Raw genomic sequence first — 21,615 nt, forward strand, 5'->3', positions numbered from 1 at the left:
TCTGGCAACTTTTGCATACCACCACAGTTTTTTTTGTGTATTTCCTGTGTTGTACACCTGCCTGTTCCCTCTCCTGCCTCCTTTTCCTGTTCCTCTGTGTTGTATATGGCACATCTTCCACCAGTGGTTGAGATGTGCCAGCTGGCAGGATCAGCTGTTGATGGGACCTGGGACCTGGCAGATGTGGGGGCTGAAACACCACAGGCATATACAGCAGAGATGTGTTGGTGGCAGGATGCTGCAGCGAAGTGGATGCCACACTGGCCTCTGGACGCTGCAGCGAAGTGGATGCCACACTGGCCTCTGGACGCTGCAGCGAAGTGGATGCCACGCTGGCCTCTGGACGCTGCAGTGAAGTGGATGCCTGGTTGGCCACAGGATGCAGATAGGAGGATGGGGGGCCTGACTCACCAAAACACAGCCGCCTTTTAAGTTTGGCCATGCCTGCTGTATTGGCTGGCAAGGTAAAGATATGTGGGTTATCCCCCACAGCCATGGTTAGGAGAGCTTCTTTTTGAGGTGTGGATGGCTGCCGCACCGCTCCTGCAATTGGAGATTTTGGAGACTGAATGCCTTGCTGAAGCACCTCGGTCTCCTGAGATCGGCTCCGCTTGTTGTACCTGGAACAACAAAACAACAACAAAAGGGCAGAGTTTTAAAGAAGGGTGTAGGCCAAACAAAACTGACATGGTACACATATTTTCACATATTTACTCACCACTGTGCCAGTGTTGCTGTGTTCACCTCAGGCAGCTGGATGGTGGTCTCAGACATCACACAGGCGTTGATAACACACTGGCGTATGTTGCTGTATGCATGAATAATCTGAGTCCATCGGCTCTGGCTGCCTGTGGGACTCTTTTTTCGGCCAGTGATAGTCATGCAGAGGTGGATAAAGATGGCTTCCACCAGCCGGTTGCAGTTTGGCCACTGGGCCGGAGCATGTGACCCGACAAAAGACCTGGAAATTTAAGGCAGTGTAAAACTTAGCAATAATGGGTCACACCTGCTTTAAACAAAACAAGTCAATAAAGAAACAAACACAAAAATTAATTGAACATACCATTTGGTGGACTCCACCCCTGGTGCCACCAAATTTTTTGTGGCCCTAAACCGACCCTTGGTAAGGCTATCCTGATGCCGAGGAGGGTATTTAGTTCTAGCCTTGTCAAAGTCTGACAGCACATGCCAGAGGTCTATGATGTGTCGTGCCTCCTCCTGTGTTAGGGCAAGGCTGTGGTCCTTCAGAGACACAAGGCAGCGTGCCAACTCCTGGACTGCTGCATAGCCGGGGATGTTGTCTGGCGCAACAGTGTCCTAAATGAATGAAATGCATTGACAAACTTCAACAAAATATCTGATTGATTCTTGTAACAGCTTTCTAATATTTCATGTATTTTTCCACTGATTGTGAATGTATATTGTTAAAATTAATCAAATTCTAAACTTAATAACATTCCTATGTTATTTAACTACATTTTTACATGTTATTTTGAAAAAGTAATGACCAAATGTTGCAGTACACAGATGTCTAATGTGCAATTATAAAGCCTGCAGTGGTGTGAGGTCTTACGTTAGTTGTAGGAGGTTCTGCTCTAGCCAAAATCGTTTGCAAAAAGGTGAAAACTTACTGTAGATGCAGACACAGCAGCAGATGCGTCTGTGGCAAGTGGAGAGGCCCCAGTAAGCAAATCTCCTGAGCTAGCAGGAGCAGGAGGAGCAGGAACAGGAGCTGGAGACACGTCTGTGGTGAGTGGAGAGGCCCCAGTAAGCAAATCTCCTGAGCTAGCAGGAGCAGCAGGAACAGGAGCTGGAGACACGTCTGTGGCAAGTGGAGAGGCCCCAGTAAGCGAATCTCCTGAGCTAGCAGGAGCAGGAGGAGCAGGAACAGGAGCTGGAGACACGTCTGTGGCAAGTGGAGAGGCCCCAGTAAGCAAATCTCCCGAGCTAGCAGGAGCAGGAGGAGCAGGAACAGGAGCTGGAGACACGTCTGTGGTGAGTGGAGAAGCTGTGGCAGTGGGACCTGTGAGTAGAGGATCTTCCGGCAAGGGTACAGTGAAGTCCTCAAACTCCTCTGGCGCCTGCTCAACATAGCCCTCATCATCAGCCACAGTCACAGTGTCTGTCTCCATGGCAGCCAATGTGTGCTTGCAGTCCTCTAGTGCAGTGCCTGTCTGGTCATACAAATATTCCACCCCAATAAGCTCTCCTGAAACACACAAACATACACAAACACATCAAATTATATGTCATAAACAGATGCAATAAACTTAATAATACAGACGAGCTTTTTCAGACATTAAGAAACTGTACCAGTATATTTTCTTGGTGGTGTGTAGTTCACCAGCTTCAGTCCCATGACGTTCTCTGCAAGCTGGTTGACTGCATGCCGGAGAAGGCCACTGTAAGAATGGGGCTCCACTCTTCCTTCAGCTGCCCTGCCTCTGTCCTCATTCCACCTGGCAAGTCCATCCACCAGATAGGCCTGGAAAAAGTTGGCACCGGCCAGAGTTCCTAAAGAGAAAATATATCTCTGTTATTAAATTGTGCTTAATTCTCTACACCAAACTACATTTTAGCTGTGCAAAAGTTGGGAAGAAGTTTCACCTGGGATGAATCTATTCATGTGGAGATGAAAGCTCTCCAGAGATGTTGATCCCCTGGTGCATCTGTATGTTGGCAGTGTGTGCCCCCCCTTCTGCAGGGTCCCTGTCTGCATGTACAGCTGCACGCCAGGGGGGTCCTGGAGGCAACGGAGGTTTTTTCTGCACCTTCCAGATCTCCACCATCCGCTCGCTGTAGAGGAGGGGCACATCAAGGGTGTTGCACCCCCTGTCCCCATCATAGGCCACCAAGAGCTGGGTGATGAGTGCCTCTATCTCAGTGCTACTCCTGGTGGCCCGTCTGCAGTGCAGCGCCATCTCTGCTCTGGAGATGTGCCGCATGACAGCAGCAGTGGTGGAGGGGTGTAGGTGTCTTGCTGCCAGCTCAGCGCACTTGGCCTCCCTCAGGGCACGCACATCATCCTCATCCCAGATGAAAATACACTGGCTCAGCTGGTTCATGAAGCCAGCATAAAGGGAGTGTGAGTCTGTGGTGCATCCCACGGCAATCCTCCGCATGAAGTGCCACACATCGAGTCGTATCTGCATGCAGCCCCATGGTCTAAACATGCTGTGAAGATGTGTGGACCCACAGCAGTCCCGGTCCACATACAGCACCTCAGGAGGTGGTACTCCTGCATCCTGGAAGCGGCAGATTAGGCCACCAATCATTTTGCCGAGGCCATAGCCCTCTCTGGCTGTCAGCACAGACATGATGACCTGGCCATGCTCATTGCCAATGTTGGTGGCCCATGATGCTGTGGAGCGACTTTCACCTGCCAGCTTCTTGACAATTTTCTTAGTGGAGTCCATCTTTAAGACTCTGCCAAAAAGCGAGGTGATGGATGCCTTGATCTCCTCTAACCTGCCAAGCACATCCTGACACTATACCTGCATTAGCCATCGATGTTTTGGCACAGGTATCATTGCTGGCATGTTCCCAATGGCCACTGGAGCAACAAGCCCTGCAGATACGGCTCTAGCAACTCCACTGCAGTCTGTCAGTAACTGGAGCTGCTTCTGCAGCCAGACCTCAACATGCTGCTCTTCCAGCTGTCTCTGGACCTGGCTGCTGCTGTTCCCCAGGCCTCTCTGCCGCATAACGTGCATATCACATCCCAGCTTGGCTGTGAGCAAACAGGGGAACTGCATGCGATGGCCGATGTCCAACTGGTGGATGATGTTGCTCGCCCAGCTTATGACTTTCCGCTTGCACCCCTTACATGAAAGATACTCCGCCACCATGAAATATGTGCCACTGACACCAACAACCTGGCGTACCCTTTGATGCAGTCCAGCTGATGTTAGTTCCTCCTTCCCACAGTCTTTATGAGGGCAGAGTATCTTCATGCGCCACAGCTTCCTTGGCATCCACAAGAACAGTGGGTGGCCAAAGTACTGCTCCATTGGTGGAATGCCAGTGGGAGCAAGTGATGGCTGTGGTGGGTACCACCACATTCTGTCCACCCTGGTGAAGTCCAGCTCGGGTTGTCCAGAACTGGACAACCTAGCACTGGCAAGGCTGGTATCCAGCCAGCAGGGAGACAAAGTCTGCTCTCTGTTAAACAGAATACAAGATGTGCAGTGTAAGAATTTTGCTTTGTTTATTTATTTGCTGAATGCTTTCTATTTATTGTTGAATTGGAACTCACGTGTTGCTACTGACTCCTCCACTTGCTCTGCTGCCATGACCAGGTCCCTGTCGTCCACGTCACATGGTGGCTCCGTGGCACATGGCACTGCTGGTGCAGGGACTGGGAGGATGAGCTCTGATGAGCCTCGCGTTGGAATGGCTGGAGAAAACATTAATGAATAAGTAAAAAAAATATATATACTGTGTACTCAGATATTATTGAGATCACACAACTATAATTACATCATACTTACTAGGCTAAAACCTGGAGGTAGAAGAAAGACTAGTCTTTTGACAGACATGTCAAGGCTCCTTTGGGTGAGGTTCTTTCCCGCCAGCAAAGCATGCAGTGATGTGACTGGCACACGCACTGTTGAAGGGGCTCGGCTGGTGGGTGGTGTAGCAGAGGCACTGCTGGTGGAGAGTGGGGACTGGCTTACAGTTGTTGCAGTAGAAGCAGGGGGCTGGCTGGTGGACGGCGTGGCAGAAGCACCACCAGGGGTTGGCACTGCAGAGGCTGAGGCAACACTGATGGTAGGTGTAGCCTTGGCAATGGTGGAGGAAGATGTGTGGGTGCTCGCCCGTTGGAGCTTAATGGAGATAGCCTCCCGGCGCTCAGGAAACAGCTCCATGTAGCGGCGGAAGGCTTCCTTATTGGCCCTGTTGTTAATGGAGTCCTTCACCTCACCCTTCTCACTCTCCCTGATCATTGAGGCCACCAGGTAACCACCATACCCCAGAGCATTTTCCAGCACCCATTGAATGTCTGCCCCCTAAACATTCCGACCTGCAGCTTATGTAGACCCAGCACACACCTTGTTGTCTGGGTTGAGGCCTTGTGCAACTGCAGCCTGTCTGGCCGACTCCAGCACCTCCTCTGGTGAAAGAGGATGAGACCATGGCTGGGCCCTGCTCTTCACCCGGCCAGCATCATGGGAGTCATTTAGGATTATGGTCCCATCGGGTCTCTTCCTGAAGACAGGGTCCATGTCTGCCAGTAAAAAGTCATAAAAGAACAACAATTAGAGAAGAACAAGAACAAGGAGGCCAAGCATAATGTTTAACTAAGCAACTATCAGACCATTAGCCTAATGTAACATAATAGCTTATTGTTTGTTGTTTAAACAACTGTAAATTATAAGTGTTTATAACAAATATATTATCATAGGCTATTGAAAACAGCGTGATGCTATGACATAGTAATACTATGCCATAGTAATAAAAGCCCATTAAATGTAACGGTTACTAAAGTTAAAAATAGCACTAGGCTTGAACCACGTGACACGACGTGAAGTTATTAGCCGAGCAACTTAGCCGGAGTTGGCTAAGTTGCTCGGCACCCTCGGCTAATAACTTTTAGATACAACTCAGGGATGTAAATGCTATCCAGGTATTTAGATATTTTATATATTTGAATTTCATACTTTCACTTACTCAATTTATCTTTAATTTCTATTGTCTGTAACAAAAAAGAATTTCCCCTCGGGGATAAACAAAGGAATTCTGATTCTGAATCTGAACTTAACCGGCCGGTAAAGAGCAGCCGCTATGTAGGCTAGGTTATTTATGTTACTACACAAACATAACACTTTACAATCAAATACCAACATTAAAATACAATACAAACACTCAAACAATACAAACAGTCGTACTCGCCGGCAGAAATTAAAATTGCAGACAGTTAGCGGAGTAAATTATCCTGTGGATAGCCGTCCAACAGCGATGTAGCTCGGAAAATGGAATGACGTTGACCATAGCAACAGCGCAGTGACCGGGTCATTCTCCGCCTCCAGCAGCGGTCCGAGCTGAGATTGGCCACTCGTTGCCACGGATGTAGGCGGGGCTGCTGGCAAAAAAAAGAGGACAGCTCTGTCATTGGTCGATTCATGGTCAATTCGTGGTAGCACTCGGCCTCGTGATTGGCTGTCGGCGGAGGTGGGGCTAGCAAATCGTGGTAGAGGGCGACTCTGTCATTGGTCAATTCGTGGTAAATTCGTGGTAGCACTCGGCCTCGCGATTGGCTGTAGGAGGAGGCTTGCTCGACACACGGGCGGCCGGAGGCGCCATACGGGCTCTACATGTTGTTTCAGAGACTAATTCAGACAGGTTAACTGAAACAGAGAGCATTGATTAAGGGTGAACTTCCTGTGTGTGCAGACAGTGGAGGGGGGTTCAGGTGTTATAAATTGGCATCCCCATGGTTCAGATGAAGAAGCGGTTCCAGTTCCTCATATGCTCACTTCTGCTAGTCCATAGGGGACAGTGGTCCTATACACATAAAGAATACATACTTAATGAATTTATGTGTTTTTATAGAGGACTTCTTCATATTGTCTGAACCTGAGGAGGAGGAGGAGGAAGTCCTGTTCATATCAGCTGACAGGACTGATTCTGGTGTCAGCACATGTTGCTTTAATCTACAAAGTGAAATTGTTATTTGTTGCCAGTCATACACTCTCAGACTCTGGATTCCATTACAGGACAATGTGGACCTCATGACAGTGTTGTATGGAAAGCCAGTTCAGTTCATTTCTAGTTGGAAAGCTGCCCTGTGATGACACAAACAGAGCGATGACGCCAACGCTAGCTAACGTGGGTGGGCGTCGACTTTTGTGGAGGTAGTAGTTGGTTGATGAAACTTGGTGAGTTTCAGTGATATTTAGCGAGTTCCTGTGAGTGCCTGTGAGTGTCAGTGAGTACCTTTGCGTGACAGTAAGTGGCACTGAGTGTCAGAGCAGAGTTTCCAGCTTGTTAGTTAGTTAGCTCTTCATAGCTGAGGCCATTTTTGGTCTCTTCATCTTTCTGATGTCACAGAAGATGAAGAGAATGAAAGAGAGGAACACCCCAGTTTGACTGAGCTGTCCCTCAGTCTGCTGGTCCTGGCCGGAGGCTGCGCAGTCTCTTTCCTGATGGCAGCAGACTAAAGAAGCGGTGTGAAGGGTGGGTGGGGTCTCCTGTGATGCGGAGGGCCTTTCGGGTGAGACGGCTGTTGTAGAGGTCTTGGAGGGAGGGGAGAGGGACGCTGATGATCCTCTCAGCTGCTCTCACTATGCGATGAAGCGTCTTCCTGCAGGTGGCGGTGCAGGCTCCGTACCACACAGTGATGCAGCTGGACAGGATGCTCTCACCAGGCCCTCTGTAGAAGGTGCACAGGATGGAGGGAGGGGCTCTGGCTCTTTTAAGCTTGCGGAGGAAGTAGAGGCGCTGCTGTTCCTTCTTGGTCAGGGATGCAGTGTTGTTAGTCCAGGAGAGGTCCTCAGTGATGTGCACACCCAGGAACTTGGTGCTGCTCACCTGCTCCACAGCAGCACCGTCGATGGTCAGAGGGGTGTGCTGACTGTGTGCTCTCCTGTAGTCCACAACCTTTGTCTTCTCACATTCAGGGAGAGGTTGTGGTCTCTGCACCACTCGACCAGAAGGTGCATCTCATTCCTGTAGTTTGTTTCATCTCCACTGGAGATGAGACCCACCACAGTTGTGTCGTCCACAAACTTCACAAAGATGTTGGAGTTGTGTGTTGGCGTGCAGTCATGGGCCAGCAGAGTGAAGAGGAGGGGGCTCAGCACACATCCTTGGGGAGCCCCGGTGTTCATTGTGATGGTGCTGGATGTGTTTCTGCCGACCCGCACTGTCTGAGGTCTCCCGGTGAGGAAGTCCAGCAGCCAGTTGCACAGCAAGTAGTTAGCCCCAGCTGGTTCAGTTTGTTGATGAGCTGCTGTGGGATTGTATTCAGACTTAAAATTACGCATAATTATGAGAGTTGGCACTTGAGCGACAGACGGTTGCCATATCACAGCACGAGTTTCTCCCCTAAACTCAGCTAGTGCTACCCCTCTTTGTCCGTATTTTGAGTTTTGGCGGACTCTGTCCATAGTTTTTACTGTTGAACTTAAAACACAACACGACGAGGATGGGATTCGAACCCACGCGTGCAGAGCACAATGGATTAGCAGTCCATCGCCTTAACCACTCGGCCACCTCGTCTGTTAGATCACTATGTCTTCACAGCTTCGAGCGAAAACACGCTGCAAAACTTGAACAAGGTCATAGAAGCGCTGACTGTCATGAACTTTCCTCCTCAGTCTTTGAAGGAGAACTTGTTTCTGTCGCAACTTTTGCCTTAAACATAAGCATCTTGTTTGAAGACAAACTTTGACAAACATTGAATGTCTCTCAGAAAGGGCAGGCTGACATGCTCAAACTGGTTGAACACAGCCGAGCATTTGACAGAGATGGAAGGATCATAAGAAGGGAGAGTAATTAGGGCCCTAGTGTATGGAGCCAAATTGGGGTCATAAGTTTTGTTCACCTGAAAAAATAAATTTCATTCAAACACTAAAACTTGAAACTGAAAATTTATGTTTTGATGTTGATTTTTTTCTGTTCAAAATTTTTTTTGAATCAACTTTGAAATTCTTTTGAATAAATAGTTTATTTTCAGGTTTCATGTCAATAATTATTTCATATTTACCATTTTATTTTTTCAGTTTCAGATTTTTTGTTTTCAGATTCAAATCTTAATTTTTTACAGTTTCACATCTTGTTTCTTCAGGTTCAAATCTTTTTTCCACTTTCGCCTCTGCTTTTTTCACCTTTGAGGTTTTGACCCCGATTTTGCTTGGGGTGGGACATGGGTGTGGCCTGCTGAGTGACAGCAGGACAATGAAGGGCTTTAAGGGCTTTGCTCAGCCACGGTGCCTTCAGGGGACATTGGACATTTCAAAGAGTTACCTCAACACGCGCTATCTTTCATATTGATGACCTGCTGCAAAACATTGACACCAGTCAAAGTATAAGATGCTTCAAAGCAGACATGGTAACAATCACTATATTGAGTCAACACATTATGGAATAATCTACAGTTTACAGTTGACAAATCTGTCAGTGATCGCGTGCCCGAAGTACTCATGGCGCAGTGAACACAGCGACAGCAAGCGGGACTCGGCAATCATGGCCTCCGCTCCACCAGGGCCACAGACATCAATGCAGGTAAGAATTGTTACTATTTCTTTTCTATCTAATGAGTCTTTCTGAGTTCGACCTCAGCAATAAACAGACCTGTCATTTATGTAACATGAACAAAGGAAAGACGCTTTTATTCTGCACAGGATGATAATGACGCATGTTGCTAGCTTAAACTGTCTTGCGCTAATAGCTAATTTTTAAGCTTCCCTTCGATAACTGGTTTGTCTGTGTGTTGCCCTGCAATGGACGGGTGACCTGTCCAGGTTGTACCCCGCCTCTCACCCGTATAACTGCAGGACGAAGCAGGTTATTAGATAATGGATGGAGGAATAAAAACAATTGTGTGTAATTCATGTTAGCCTTACCATAAAAGTGATGTTGTGTTTCTTTAGGAGCAACTAAAAATTGAGTTTCTTCAGAGATTACTCACCAGAGTGACCCAGGCCATGCAAAGACTGCCCCTGGATGTAGGTTATTTGCAGTTTATCATCAACCAGGAGATGCCTTTTTAAGGGCATTATCTCAACAGGTTGAGATTCCACAGGATGTCCTCCAAGCTTTGACTGAGCTGTCAACACATGTCAATGTGGAGCACAACTGTATTCTGACCTCTTGTCAGGTTGAAATGTGTCATGGAGAAAGTGGCCGGCCAAAATATGATGTGTCCCCCCATCAACTTGAAACTTTGATAGAAATGTCACTACCAGTGTCACGCATTGCGCATCTGGGAATATCTGCGAGTACTGTGAAACGGCGGATGCAAGAGAATGGCCTTTCCATAATGCAGATGTACAGTAATGTAACCGATGATCAACTAGATAATTTGCTGAGATCAGTGAAAGCCAGGACACCACACGTAGGATACAGACTGATGAAAGGAATCCTGCATGGCATGGGCCACCGTGTCCAGTGGAACAGAGTGTCATCATCCATGCATCGTGTGGACAGTGTTGGTGTTTTTTCAAGAATGACAGGGATGGGATGTGTTGCAAGAAGGGCATATTCTGTTCAAGGTCCTCTGCACTTGATACATGTCGACACAAACCATAAACTCATCAGGTGGGCAATACATTTATTATAATACGTTTATGTTTATATGATGTTTAGATGTATACAGTACATTTGCAAGGATGATTAGTTCTACCTCATATTTGTAATACCTTTGTTTGATAACACCAAATGAATGGAGCCAGATACTTCAAAACTGATTTTTACATGCATGTTTTGATTTTTTAAATTTCCCATTAGATATGGTCTGGTTATCTTTGGAGGAGTTGATGGCTTCTCGCGAAAGGTATTTTTTAACCACTACTGTACACAAGCACATAAATTTTTTTTTTACAATATTTAATATGTGCATAAATATAAACAGAAACACATATACTGTACTGTAGAATTCACACACACACACACACACACACATATATATATATATATATATATATATATCTATTGTCTGCTCAAAAAGGAGTGGGAAGTTAAAAAAAAAAAATGAAATCCCCCCCCCCCTTGTATGTAAAATGTATGGACCCAGGATTAATATCCAGGGAAGTGTATTTATTAGCCCTCTGCATATTATTAGGACAGTGAATTGTTTTATGAATTTGATGCTGTCTCCAGAATTATGTACCTGGGTGCAGCAACCAACAATAAAGCATCAAGTGCCCTGATTTCTTCTTGGAAGGCAGTGCAAAGTATGGCTTTCCATTAAGGTAAGACCACAATTGCAAGTGACTGGAGAACTACTGCATTACTCTGTAATTCTAGTACGGGTATATAGTAAAGCTTTTTAATGGTTCTTGACCTTTTTACAGCTAGCACCAACTAAAACAAATCCTATACTTCATTTTCTTTCTAAAGCCAGTTTGATGTTAGAAATATTCAATCACTTCAATTTTAGTTTCTTACATTTAATAATGTAAATGAGCAACTCATGTAAAATGTGTCTTAATGTATTTGTGTGGCATACATTTTGTTTAGAGTAAGAGGTGACCAAGGAGTAGAGAATGTAGGCATTGCACAATGCATGTTCACTGTCAGGGGCTGCGGAAGAGGAAGCTTCCTGTCAGGAAAGAGTGTTCACAATCAAAGGTATATTTTGTAAATTTAATAAATGTAATGTATTGTAATTGATAACATCAGAAGTTGCTTTTCACCACAGTCATACTTTGTGGAAGTATACAAAATATTTATTAGTATCTAAAAAAAAAAATATTTCAGGGTAATTTGTTGTTTTCATTTGACAGAATAGAGCGTTTGTGGAGAGCGTTTGGATGGCTGTTACAATGTGTACTATGAGATTCTTCACAGTCTCGAGTACGAAGGCATTCTAGCTCCTTCAGACAGCATCCACCTGTTCTGTGCCCAGCATACATTTCTCCACGTCTGCAGAGGGATCTGATGTCTTCAGGGTGGGTTTGGACAATCACCCTCTCAGAACAGAACAAATCTATCCCCACAACAACTCTGGACTCTAGGACTCCTCCAGAATCCTGTCGACTCTCCAGACCTGTCAGAGGTAGTTTTCTTTTAAACAATTATAATATTTGTTTCAATTTTTGAAATCTGTTTACGTAACTTCATCTAGGAAATGGAGGATGCCTTTGTCGACTTCAAGTTGGCCGTGATCTGGAAGCTGAAAGTACTGGAGTGATTCTTCCACCTGTTGAATGTCCACTCAGTGAGCAGGATATGGCAGGCCTTAGGGCAAGTATTGATGTTCAAGACCATCACACTCTAACAGCCGAGACGTTTATTTTGATGTCCTGACACTATGTGCTTAACATGTGTCTTAGGCAAGTAAATGTGATATTGTGATATAGATATATGATAGTGATTTTCAAGTGTTCACAATAATAGAACACTTCCTGAATGCAATAAAACTGACACAATAGGTTAGCAGACATTGTAATGCTAAAAAGCTGCACTGCAGTCATAATTAAACTTCTCATGAGCAACAGTAACATCTGATCTGTGGTCCGTGAGATGTGTCCCTGAATGCACCATGTCTCAATCAATCTTTTGTTATCACAACCACTTATTGTACTTGTTGTGACAATTACAATTACATTACTTGTAATGTTACAGTTGATACTAAAACTACACCATGATGTATATTTATATGTAAGATACTCTGTTACTGAATAAAACTCAACAAACCTGTAATTTGTGTTAGTGTCCCTATTTGGACATATTGCAACGGGATTAGACATGCATGCCTATTTTAATCAGAACTGTTGCACAACATTGAAATGAACATCTGAGGAAAAATTAACATAAGGTTGTAGTTTATCCTTTGAAAGACAAATTCAGTTACATTATACATTGGCAAATTCCTGGCCCAAATAAAAAGCCTCAATGAGAAGCTTTTTGAAGTCGGAATAACACTTCATGTGTTTCACAGGAAACACTACACTTTTCAAACATGCAGACACAACCGGGTAGCAGACGTTGTGCCTTCCATAATCTGCCTCACAGTCATGATTTAAACTTTACAATAAGTGCGAATCCTTCTTCTCTGATGGAAGCGGAACATGACCTTGCCCTGTGATCCACTGTAAAAACTTAGCAGGTGTGAAGACAGGTTGGCCATCAATGTCATCTTGATGAGCCAGTCCTCCATCTATGGAGTAAATATGAAATAAGTGTTACATTACAATGTGTTTTTTTATTTACATCTAAGTGGTTGTTTAATATAAACAAAGGAGGGCAGATCTCCCTTGTGAGCCAGGTTGTGCTCAAGGTTTCTTCCTGTTAAAAGGGAGTTTTTCCTTACCACTGTCCTTACTTCCTGTAAAGCATTTTGATTGTAAAAGATGCCTATATAACAAATTGAACTATAAGAATACCTTCAGCCTCATACAGGAAGTCTTGCAAAAAGTAATAATCTCCAGCTCCATCTGATGCTTAGTAGAATCTTTCTCACTCAGTTGTGCTGAATGGAAGCCAAGACAAACTCAGCACTGACCTAGGACGGGAGAAAATACAGGTATCAGCTTTTTAAGTTTATACATTTCTAGAAAGTTTTTCTTGTTCATAATTATAGTAACTCATGTTGTCTTTACTTTTCTGTCTTCCATGGGAACAAACAGGGGCTGGCAGATATCTGGGTACTGTCTCATCAGTGAAAGAAGGTTGTACAGCTTCAAGCCTTCTTGTAGTTGTTCCATCATAGGCTGCAACCTCAGCACCGCGTGAAGTACGATGGCACTAAAACAGTAGAGAGTACACAATCTTACTCATGTACCCTATTAACCTACACCAGTGCGTTCATAAACAAACGCACATTAGAACATACCGAACAATGGAATCCTTATTTTGAATGGAGATCACACCAGTGTATCCACAGTTTAAGATTTCAGCAGTTAAGTCCCTGATTGAATCTTCAGTTGACATCGCAACCTAAAAGTGAAGAAAGGATCAATCCAATACTTCCATCACATAGATCCTATACCTGGTCAATTAAACTTTTCAATTGGACATCTGCAACAGCATCACTGGTGAGAAGAGTGGGTTTATCCGCCCACTACACAGGTATTGGTAGGTCCACGGGCTGAAAAAGGCAGGGGCTGGTCCACCCTTGTGCAAGGCTGACAGCAATAATCTCGCCTACAGTCCTATTACACAAACCAAACATAAGTGAATGTCATGCTAAAAACATTGATTTGTTTCTCTTATCTGCTAAGAACATAAGCACACCTGTAGAGGCCACTGTCATAGTCATTGAGAGAGTACCGGGGGCTCCTCTGATGTGGCGGTCCATCAAAGAAATGGCTCTCGATCCCTGCCACCATTTCTATACACAATTACAAACACTTATGGTCATAGTCCTAGCAGTTTCAGTGTCTGTGTCAGCATAAACACATAAGCAGAAGAGAGTACACACCCACAACCCAATCAATGTCTATTTGTTGGTCTGTCAACAAATGTAAGAGCTATTGTTTTTTACCTGTGAGAAACTCTTTTCTGAGAGCACCTGTGTCCACTCCTGCCTCCCCAAAAAAGGTAACTGTCAAAGTTGTTTTTCCCTGGCCCTGTGACAGTGCGAATGTGAGAGCCAGTGTATCCATGAGAATCAGGTGGAATCATGAAGAGTCGCCGCCTCCCCTGGCCACCTGTAAACACAAAATTATTGTATTTGTGTGTTCTTTGCACTTGAAAGGCATTATCACACACATTGCTGTGTATTATAGTTGTTATATTATTGGTTTGCTCCACCTGAAGCCTTATAGAGCAGCCATCCTCCTCCATTAAGCCCATGCATCTTTGGGTACTCATGTTGGAGTAGTCTGTCAAACTAAGACAATTACAATTACATAAGGTATCATCTGTCAATTATAATTTAAAATTATTATTAATCAATTATATTTGATTACTGCAATACCTCCTCATGGCTTAAATCCTTTGACATGGTGAGATGCCTTTTTCCAAGTCCTGCCAGGGTAAGTTCAAACTCTTCTGATGGGTTTGGGGTAGTCTCTGCATTTTGGTTTAGCAGGTATGTGTAGAAAGTAATGGCTTCCAAGCTTTGGTAGATGATGTACCAAAGCTCTTTGGAATCTTTCCTCTTCCGAATGAACTTTTTTGTATGAAAAATCCAGGGAAAGATCTGAATAATTTTAAAATAAAAATAAAATATGAATATTGCATATACTTACACAGCATCACATGTACCATTCAAAATACTTTTAATTAACATAGAAAATGAGACTGCATTAAAATCTAAAACCTGGCCATCTCTTGTTCTACAGAAGGAGAAGCTTGTTCCAGTTGTCTTCCATGCTCTTGCTGCCCCTGAGACACATTCTGTGTCAGTACATTGATAAGGGTCTGTGCAGCTGCAATCACCGATGACTGAAACACAGATGTTAACAAAGACATTTCAGAAAACTAAAATTAGCTGTATCACCAGTTATCGAAGGGGAAGCTTAAATACATGGATAAAACGGGCAAAAAAATAGGTTATTTGCTGTTAGCGCAAGACAGTTTAAGCTAGCAACATGCGTCATTATCATCCTGTGCAGAATAAAAGCGTCTTTCCTTTGTTCATGTTACATAAATGACAGGTCTGTTTATTGCTGAGGTCAAACTCAGAAAGACTCATTAGATAGAAAAGAAATAGTTACCAATTCTTACCTGCATTGATGTCTGTGGCCCTGGTGGAGCGGAGGCCATGATGCGCCATGAGTACTGCGGGCACGCGATCACTGACAGATTTGTCAACTGTAAACTGTAGATTATTCCATAATGTGTTGACTCAATATAGTGATTGTTACCAGGTCTGCTTTGAAGCATCTTATACTTTGACTGGTGTCAATGTTTTGCAGCAGGTCACATCAATATGAAAGATAGCGCGTGTTGAGGTAACTCTTAGACATGTCCAATGTTCCCTGAATGCACCGTGGCTGAGCAAAGCCCTTAGCCTTCATTGTCATGCTGTCACTCAGCAGTCCACACCCATGTCCCCACCCCAAGCAAAATCGGGGTCAAAACCTCAAAGGTGAAAAAAGGAGAGGCGAAAGTGGAAAAAATAAAATGGTAAATATGAAAATAATTATTGACATGAAACCTGAAAATAAACTATTTATTCAAAAGAATTTCAAAGTTGATTCAAAAAAAATTTTGAACAGAAAAAAATCAACATCAAAACATAAATTTTCAGTTTCAAGTTTTAGTGTTTGAATGAAATTTATTTTTTCAGGTGAACAAAACTTATGACCCCAATTTGGCTCCATACACTAGGGCCCTAATTACTCTCCCTTCTTATGATCCTTCCATCTCTGCCAAATGCTCGGCTGTGTTCAACCAGTTTCAGCATGTCAGCCTGCCCTTTCTGAGAGACATTCAATGTTTGTCAAAGTTTGTCTTCAAACAAGATGCTTATGTTTAAGGCAAAAGTTGCGACAGAAACAAGTTCTCCTTCAAAGACTGAGGAGGAAAGTTCATCGCGCTTCTATGACCTTGTTCAAGTTTTGCAGCGTGTTTTCGCTCGAAGCTGTGAAGACATAGTGATCTAACAGACGAGGTGGCCGAGTGGTTAAGGCGATGGACTGCTAATCCATTGTGCTCTGCACGCGTGGGTTCGAATCCCATCCTCGTCGTTTTAAGTTCAACAGTAAAAACTATGGACAGAGCTTCCGTGACATCACCCGTTTGTTCGGTGACACTCTGATCGCTGCCATGTTGTGTCCGTCAAAACTCAAAATACGGACAAAGAGGGGTAGCACTAGCTGAGTTTAGGGGAGAAACTCGTGCTGTGATATGGCAACCGTCTGTCGCTCAAGTGCCAACGCTCATAATTATGCGTAATTTTAAGTCTGAATACAATCCCACAGCAGCTCATCAACAAACTGAACCAGCTGGGGCTAACTACTTGCTGTGCAACTGGCTGCTGGACTTCCTCACCGGGAGACCTCAGACAGTGCGGGTCGGCAGAAACACATCCAGCACCATCACAATGAACACCGGGGCTCCCCAAGGATGTGTGCTGAGCCCCCTCCTCTTCACTCTGCTGACCCATGACTGCACGCCAACACACAACTCCAACATCTTTGTGAAGTTTGTGGACGACACAACTGTGGTGGGTCTCATCTCCAGTGGAGATGAAACAAACTACAGGAATGAGATGCACCTTCTGGTCGAGTAGTGCAGAGACCACAACCTCTCCCTGAATGTGGAGAAGACAAAGGTTGTGGACTACAGAAGAGCACACAGTCAGCACACCCCTCTGACCATCGACGGTGCTGCTGTGGAGCAGGTGAGCAGTACCAAGTTCCTGGGTGTGCACATCACTGAGGACCTCTCCTGGACTAACAACAGTGCATCACTGACCAAGAAGGCACAGCAGCGCCTCTACTTCCTCCGCAAGCTTAAAAGAGCCAGAGCCCCTCCCTCCATCCTGTGCACCTTCTACAGAGGGCCTGTTGAGAGCATCCTGTCCAGCTGGATCACTGTGTGGTACGGAGCCTGCACCGCCACCTGCAGGAAGACGCTTCATTGCATAGTGAGAGCAGCTGAGAGGATCATCAGCGTCCCTCTCCCCTCCCTCCAAGACCTCTACGACAGCCGTCTCACCCGAAAGGCCCTCCGCATCACAGGAGACCCCACCAACCCTTCACACCGCTTCTTTAGTCTGCTGCCATCAGGAAAGAGACTGCGCAGCCTCCAGGCCAGGACCAGCAGACTGAGGGACAGCTCAGTCAAACTGGGGTGTTCCTCTCTTTCATTCTCTTCATCTTCTGTGACATCAGAAAGATGAAGAGACCAAAAATGGCCTCAGCATTATGAAGAGCTAACTAACTAACAAGCTGGAAACTCTGCTCTGACACTCAGTGCCACTTACTGTCATGCAAAGGTACTCACTGACACTCACAGGCACTCACAGGAACTCGCTAAATATCACTGAAACTCACCAAGTTTCATCAACCAACTACTACCTCCACAAAAGTCGACGCCCACCCACGTTAGCTAGCGTTGGTGTCATCGCTCTGTTTGTGTCATCACAGGGCAGCTTTCCAACTAGAAATGAACTGAACTGGCTTTCCATACAACACTGTCATGAGGTCCACATTGTCCTGTAATGGAATCCAGAGTCTGAGAGTGTATGACTGGCAACAAATAACAATTTCACTTTGTAGATTAAAGCAACATGTGCTCACACCAGAATCAGACAATATGAAGAAGTCCTCTATAAAAACACATAAATTCATTAAGTATGTATGCTTTATGTGTATAGGACCACTGTCCCCTATGGACTAGCAGAAGTGAGCATATGAGGAACTGGAACCGCTTCTTCATCTGGACCATGGGGATGCCAATTTATAACACCTGAACCCCCCTCCACTGTCTGCACACACAGGAAGTTCACCCTTAATCAATGCTCTCTGTTTCAGTTAACCTGTCTGAATTAGTCTCTGAAACAACATGTAGAGCCCGTATGGCGCCTCCGGCCGCCCGTGTGTCGAGCAAGCCGCCTCCTCCTACAGCCAATCGCGAGGCCGAGTGCTACCACAAATTTACCACGAATTGACCAATGACAGAGCCGCCCTCTACCACGATTTGCTAGCCCCACCTCCGCCGACAGCCAATCACGAGGCCGAGTGCTACCACGAATTGACCATGAATCGACCAATGACAGAGCTGTCCTCTACCACAATTTGCCAGCTCCCGCCTACATCCGTGGCAACGAGCTGGCCAATCTCAGCTCGGACCGCTGCTGGAGGCGGAGAATGACCCGGTCACTGCGCTGTTGCTATGGTCAACGTCATTCCATTTTCCGAGCTACATCGCTGTTGGACGGCTATCCGCAGGATAATTTACTCCGCTAACTGTCTGCAATTTTAATTTCTGCCGGCGAGTACGACTGTTTGTATTGTTTGAGTGTTTGTATTGTATTTTAATGTTGGTATTTGATTGTAAAGTGTTATGTTTGTGTAGTAACATAAATAACCTAGCCTACATAGCGGCTGCTCTTTACCGGCCAGTTAAGTTCAGATTCAGAATCAGAATTCCTTTGTTTATCCCAGAGGGGAAATTCTTTTTTGTTACAGACAATAGAAATTAAAGATAAATTGAGTAAGTGAAAGTATGAAATTCAAATATATAATAAATATCTAGCCAACTCCGGCTAAGTTGCTCGGCTAATAACTTCACGTCGTGTCACGTGGTTCAAGCCTAGTGCTATTTTTAACTTTAGTAACCGTTACATTTAATGGGCTTTTATTACTATGGCATAGTATTACTATGTCATAGCATCACGCTGTTTTCAATAGCCTATGATAATATATTTGTTATAAACACTTATAATTTACAGTTGTTTAAACAACAAACAATAAGCTATTATGTTACATTAGGCTAATGGTCTGATAGGTGCTTAGTTAAACATTATGCTTGGCCTCCTTGTTCTTGTTCTTCTCTAATTGTTGTTCTTTTATGACTTCAAGAAGAGACCCGATGGGACCATAATCCTAAATGACTCCCATGATGCTGGCCGGGTGAAGAGCAGGGCCCAGCCATGGTCTCGTCCTCTTTCACCAGAGGAGGTGCTGGAGTCGGCCAGACAGGCTGCAGTTGCACAAGGCCTCGACCCAGACAACAAGGTGTGTGTGCTGGGTCTACATAAGCTGCAGGTCGGAATGTTTAGGGGGCAGACATTCAAATGGGTGCTGGAAAATGCTCTGGGGTATGGTGGTTACCTGGTGGCCTCAATGATCAGGGAGAGTGAGAAGGGTGAGGTGAAGGACTCCATTAACAACAGGGCCAATAAGGAAGCCTTCCGCCGCTACATGGAGCTGTTTCCTGAGGGCCGGGAGGCTATCTCCATTAAGCTCCAACGGGCGAGCACCCACACATCTTCCTCCACCATTGCCAAGGCTACACCTACCATCAGTGTTGCCTCAGCCTCTGCAGTGCCAACCCCTGGTGGTGCTTCTGCCACGCCGTCCACCAGCCAGCCCCCTGCTTCTACTGCAACAACTGTAAGCCAGTCCCCACTCTCCACCAGCAGTGCCTCTGCTACACCACCCACCAGCCGAGCCCCTTCAACAGTGCGTGTGCCAGTCACATCACTGCATGCTTTGCTGGCGGGAAAGAACCTCACCCAAAGGAGCCTTGACATGTCTGTCAAAAGACTAGTCTCTTCTTCTACCTCCAGGTTTCAGCCTAGTAAGTATGATGTAATTATAGTTGTGTGATCTCAATAATATCAGTACACAGAGAGTACACAGTATATATATATTTTTTTTACTTATTCATTAATGTTTTCTCCAGCCATTCCAACGCGAGGCTCACCAGAGCTCATCCTCCCAGTCCCTGCACCAGCAGTGCCATGTGCCACGGAGCCACCATGTGACGTGGACGACAGGGACCTGGTCATGGCAGCAGAGCAAGTGGTGGAGTCAGTAGCAACACGTGAGTTCCAATTCAACAATATATAAATAAACAAAGCAAAATTCTTACACTGCACATCTTGTATTCTGTTTAACAGAGAGCAGACTTTGTCTCCCTGCTGGCTGGATACCAGCCTTGCCAGTGCTAGACCAGCAGTGGATTTCAAAAACTTTGTTTAACTGGTCCAGAACTGGACAACCCGAGCTGGACTTCACCAGGGTGGACAGAATGTGGTGGTACCCACCACAGCCATCACTTGCTCCCACTGGCATTCCACCAATGGAGCAGTACTTTGGCCACCCACTGTTCTTGTGGATGCCAAAGAAGCTGTGGCGCATGAAGATACTCTGCCCTCATAAAGACTGTGGGAAGGAGGAACTAACATCAGCTGGACTGCATCAAAGGGTACGCCAGGTTGTTGGTGTCAGTGGCACATATTTCATGGTGGCGGAGTATCTTCATGTAAGGGGTGCAAGCGGAAAGTCATAAGCTGGGCGAGCAACATCATCCACCAGTTGGACATCGGCCATCGCATGCAGTTCCCCTGTTTGCTCACAGCCAAGCTGGGATGTGATATGCACGTTATGCGGCAGAGAGGCCTGGGGAACAGCAGCAGCCAGGTCCAGAGACAGCTGGAAGAGCAGCATGTTGAGGTCTGGCTGCAGAAGCAGCTCCAGTTACTGACAGACTGCAGTGGAGTTGCTAGAGCCGTATCTGCAGGGCTTGTTGCTCCAGTGGCCATTGGGAACATGCCAGCAATGATACCTGTGCCAAAACATCGATGGCTAATGCAGGTATACTGTCAGGATGTGCTTGGCAGGTTAGAGGAGATCAAGGCATCCATCACCTCGCTTTTTGGCAGAGTCTTAAAGATGGACTCCACTAAGAAAATTGTCAAGAAGCTGGCAGGTGAAAGTCGCTCCACAGCATCATGGGCCACCAACATTGGCAATGAGCATGGCCAGGTCATCATGTCTGTGCTGACAGCCAGTGAGGGCTATGGCCTCGGCAAAATGATTGGTGGCCTAATCTGCCGCTTCCAGGATGCAGGAGTACCACCTCCTGAGGTGCTGTATGTGGACCGGGACTGCTGTGGGTCCACACATCTTCACAGCATGTTTAGACCATGGGGCTGCATGCAGATACGACTCGATGTGTGGCACTTCATGCGGAGGATTGCCGTGGGATGCACCACAGACTCCCTTTATGCTGGCTTCATGAACCAGCTGAGCCAGTGTATTTTCATCTGGGATGAGGATGATGTGCGTGCCCTGAGGGAGGCCAAGTGCGCTGAGCTGGCAGCAAGACACCTACACCCCTCCACCACTGCTGCTGTCATGCGGCACATCTCCAGAGCAGAGATGGCGCTGCACTGCAGACGGACCGCCAGGAGTAGCACTGAGATAGAGGCACTCATCACCCAGCTCTTGGTGGCCTATGATGGGGACAGGGGGTGCAACACCCTTGGTGTGCCCCTCATCAACAGCGAGCGGATGGTAGAGATCTGGAAGGTGCAGAAAAAACACC

The 21,615-nt window shown here is 45.8% G+C and overlaps 2 non-coding genes across 2 annotated transcripts; one reads left to right on the plus strand and one right to left on the minus strand.

Annotated features, from left to right (window-relative positions):
* Positions 1-8,138: 8,138 nt before the first annotated feature.
* On the minus strand, positions 8,139-8,220 carry trnas-gcu (transfer RNA serine (anticodon GCU)). The gene has a single exon. It is a non-coding gene; the product is annotated as a tRNA-Ser (tRNA).
* A 7,999-nt stretch (positions 8,221-16,219) lies between these two features.
* On the plus strand, positions 16,220-16,301 carry trnas-gcu (transfer RNA serine (anticodon GCU)). The gene has a single exon. It is a non-coding gene; the product is annotated as a tRNA-Ser (tRNA).
* The last annotated feature ends 5,314 nt before the right edge of the window (positions 16,302-21,615 follow it).

The sequence above is a fragment of the Parambassis ranga genome, unplaced genomic scaffold, assembly GCF_900634625.1.
Source record: "Parambassis ranga unplaced genomic scaffold, fParRan2.1 scaffold_63_arrow_ctg1, whole genome shotgun sequence".
NCBI classification, from domain to species: Eukaryota; Metazoa; Chordata; class Actinopteri; family Ambassidae; genus Parambassis; species Parambassis ranga.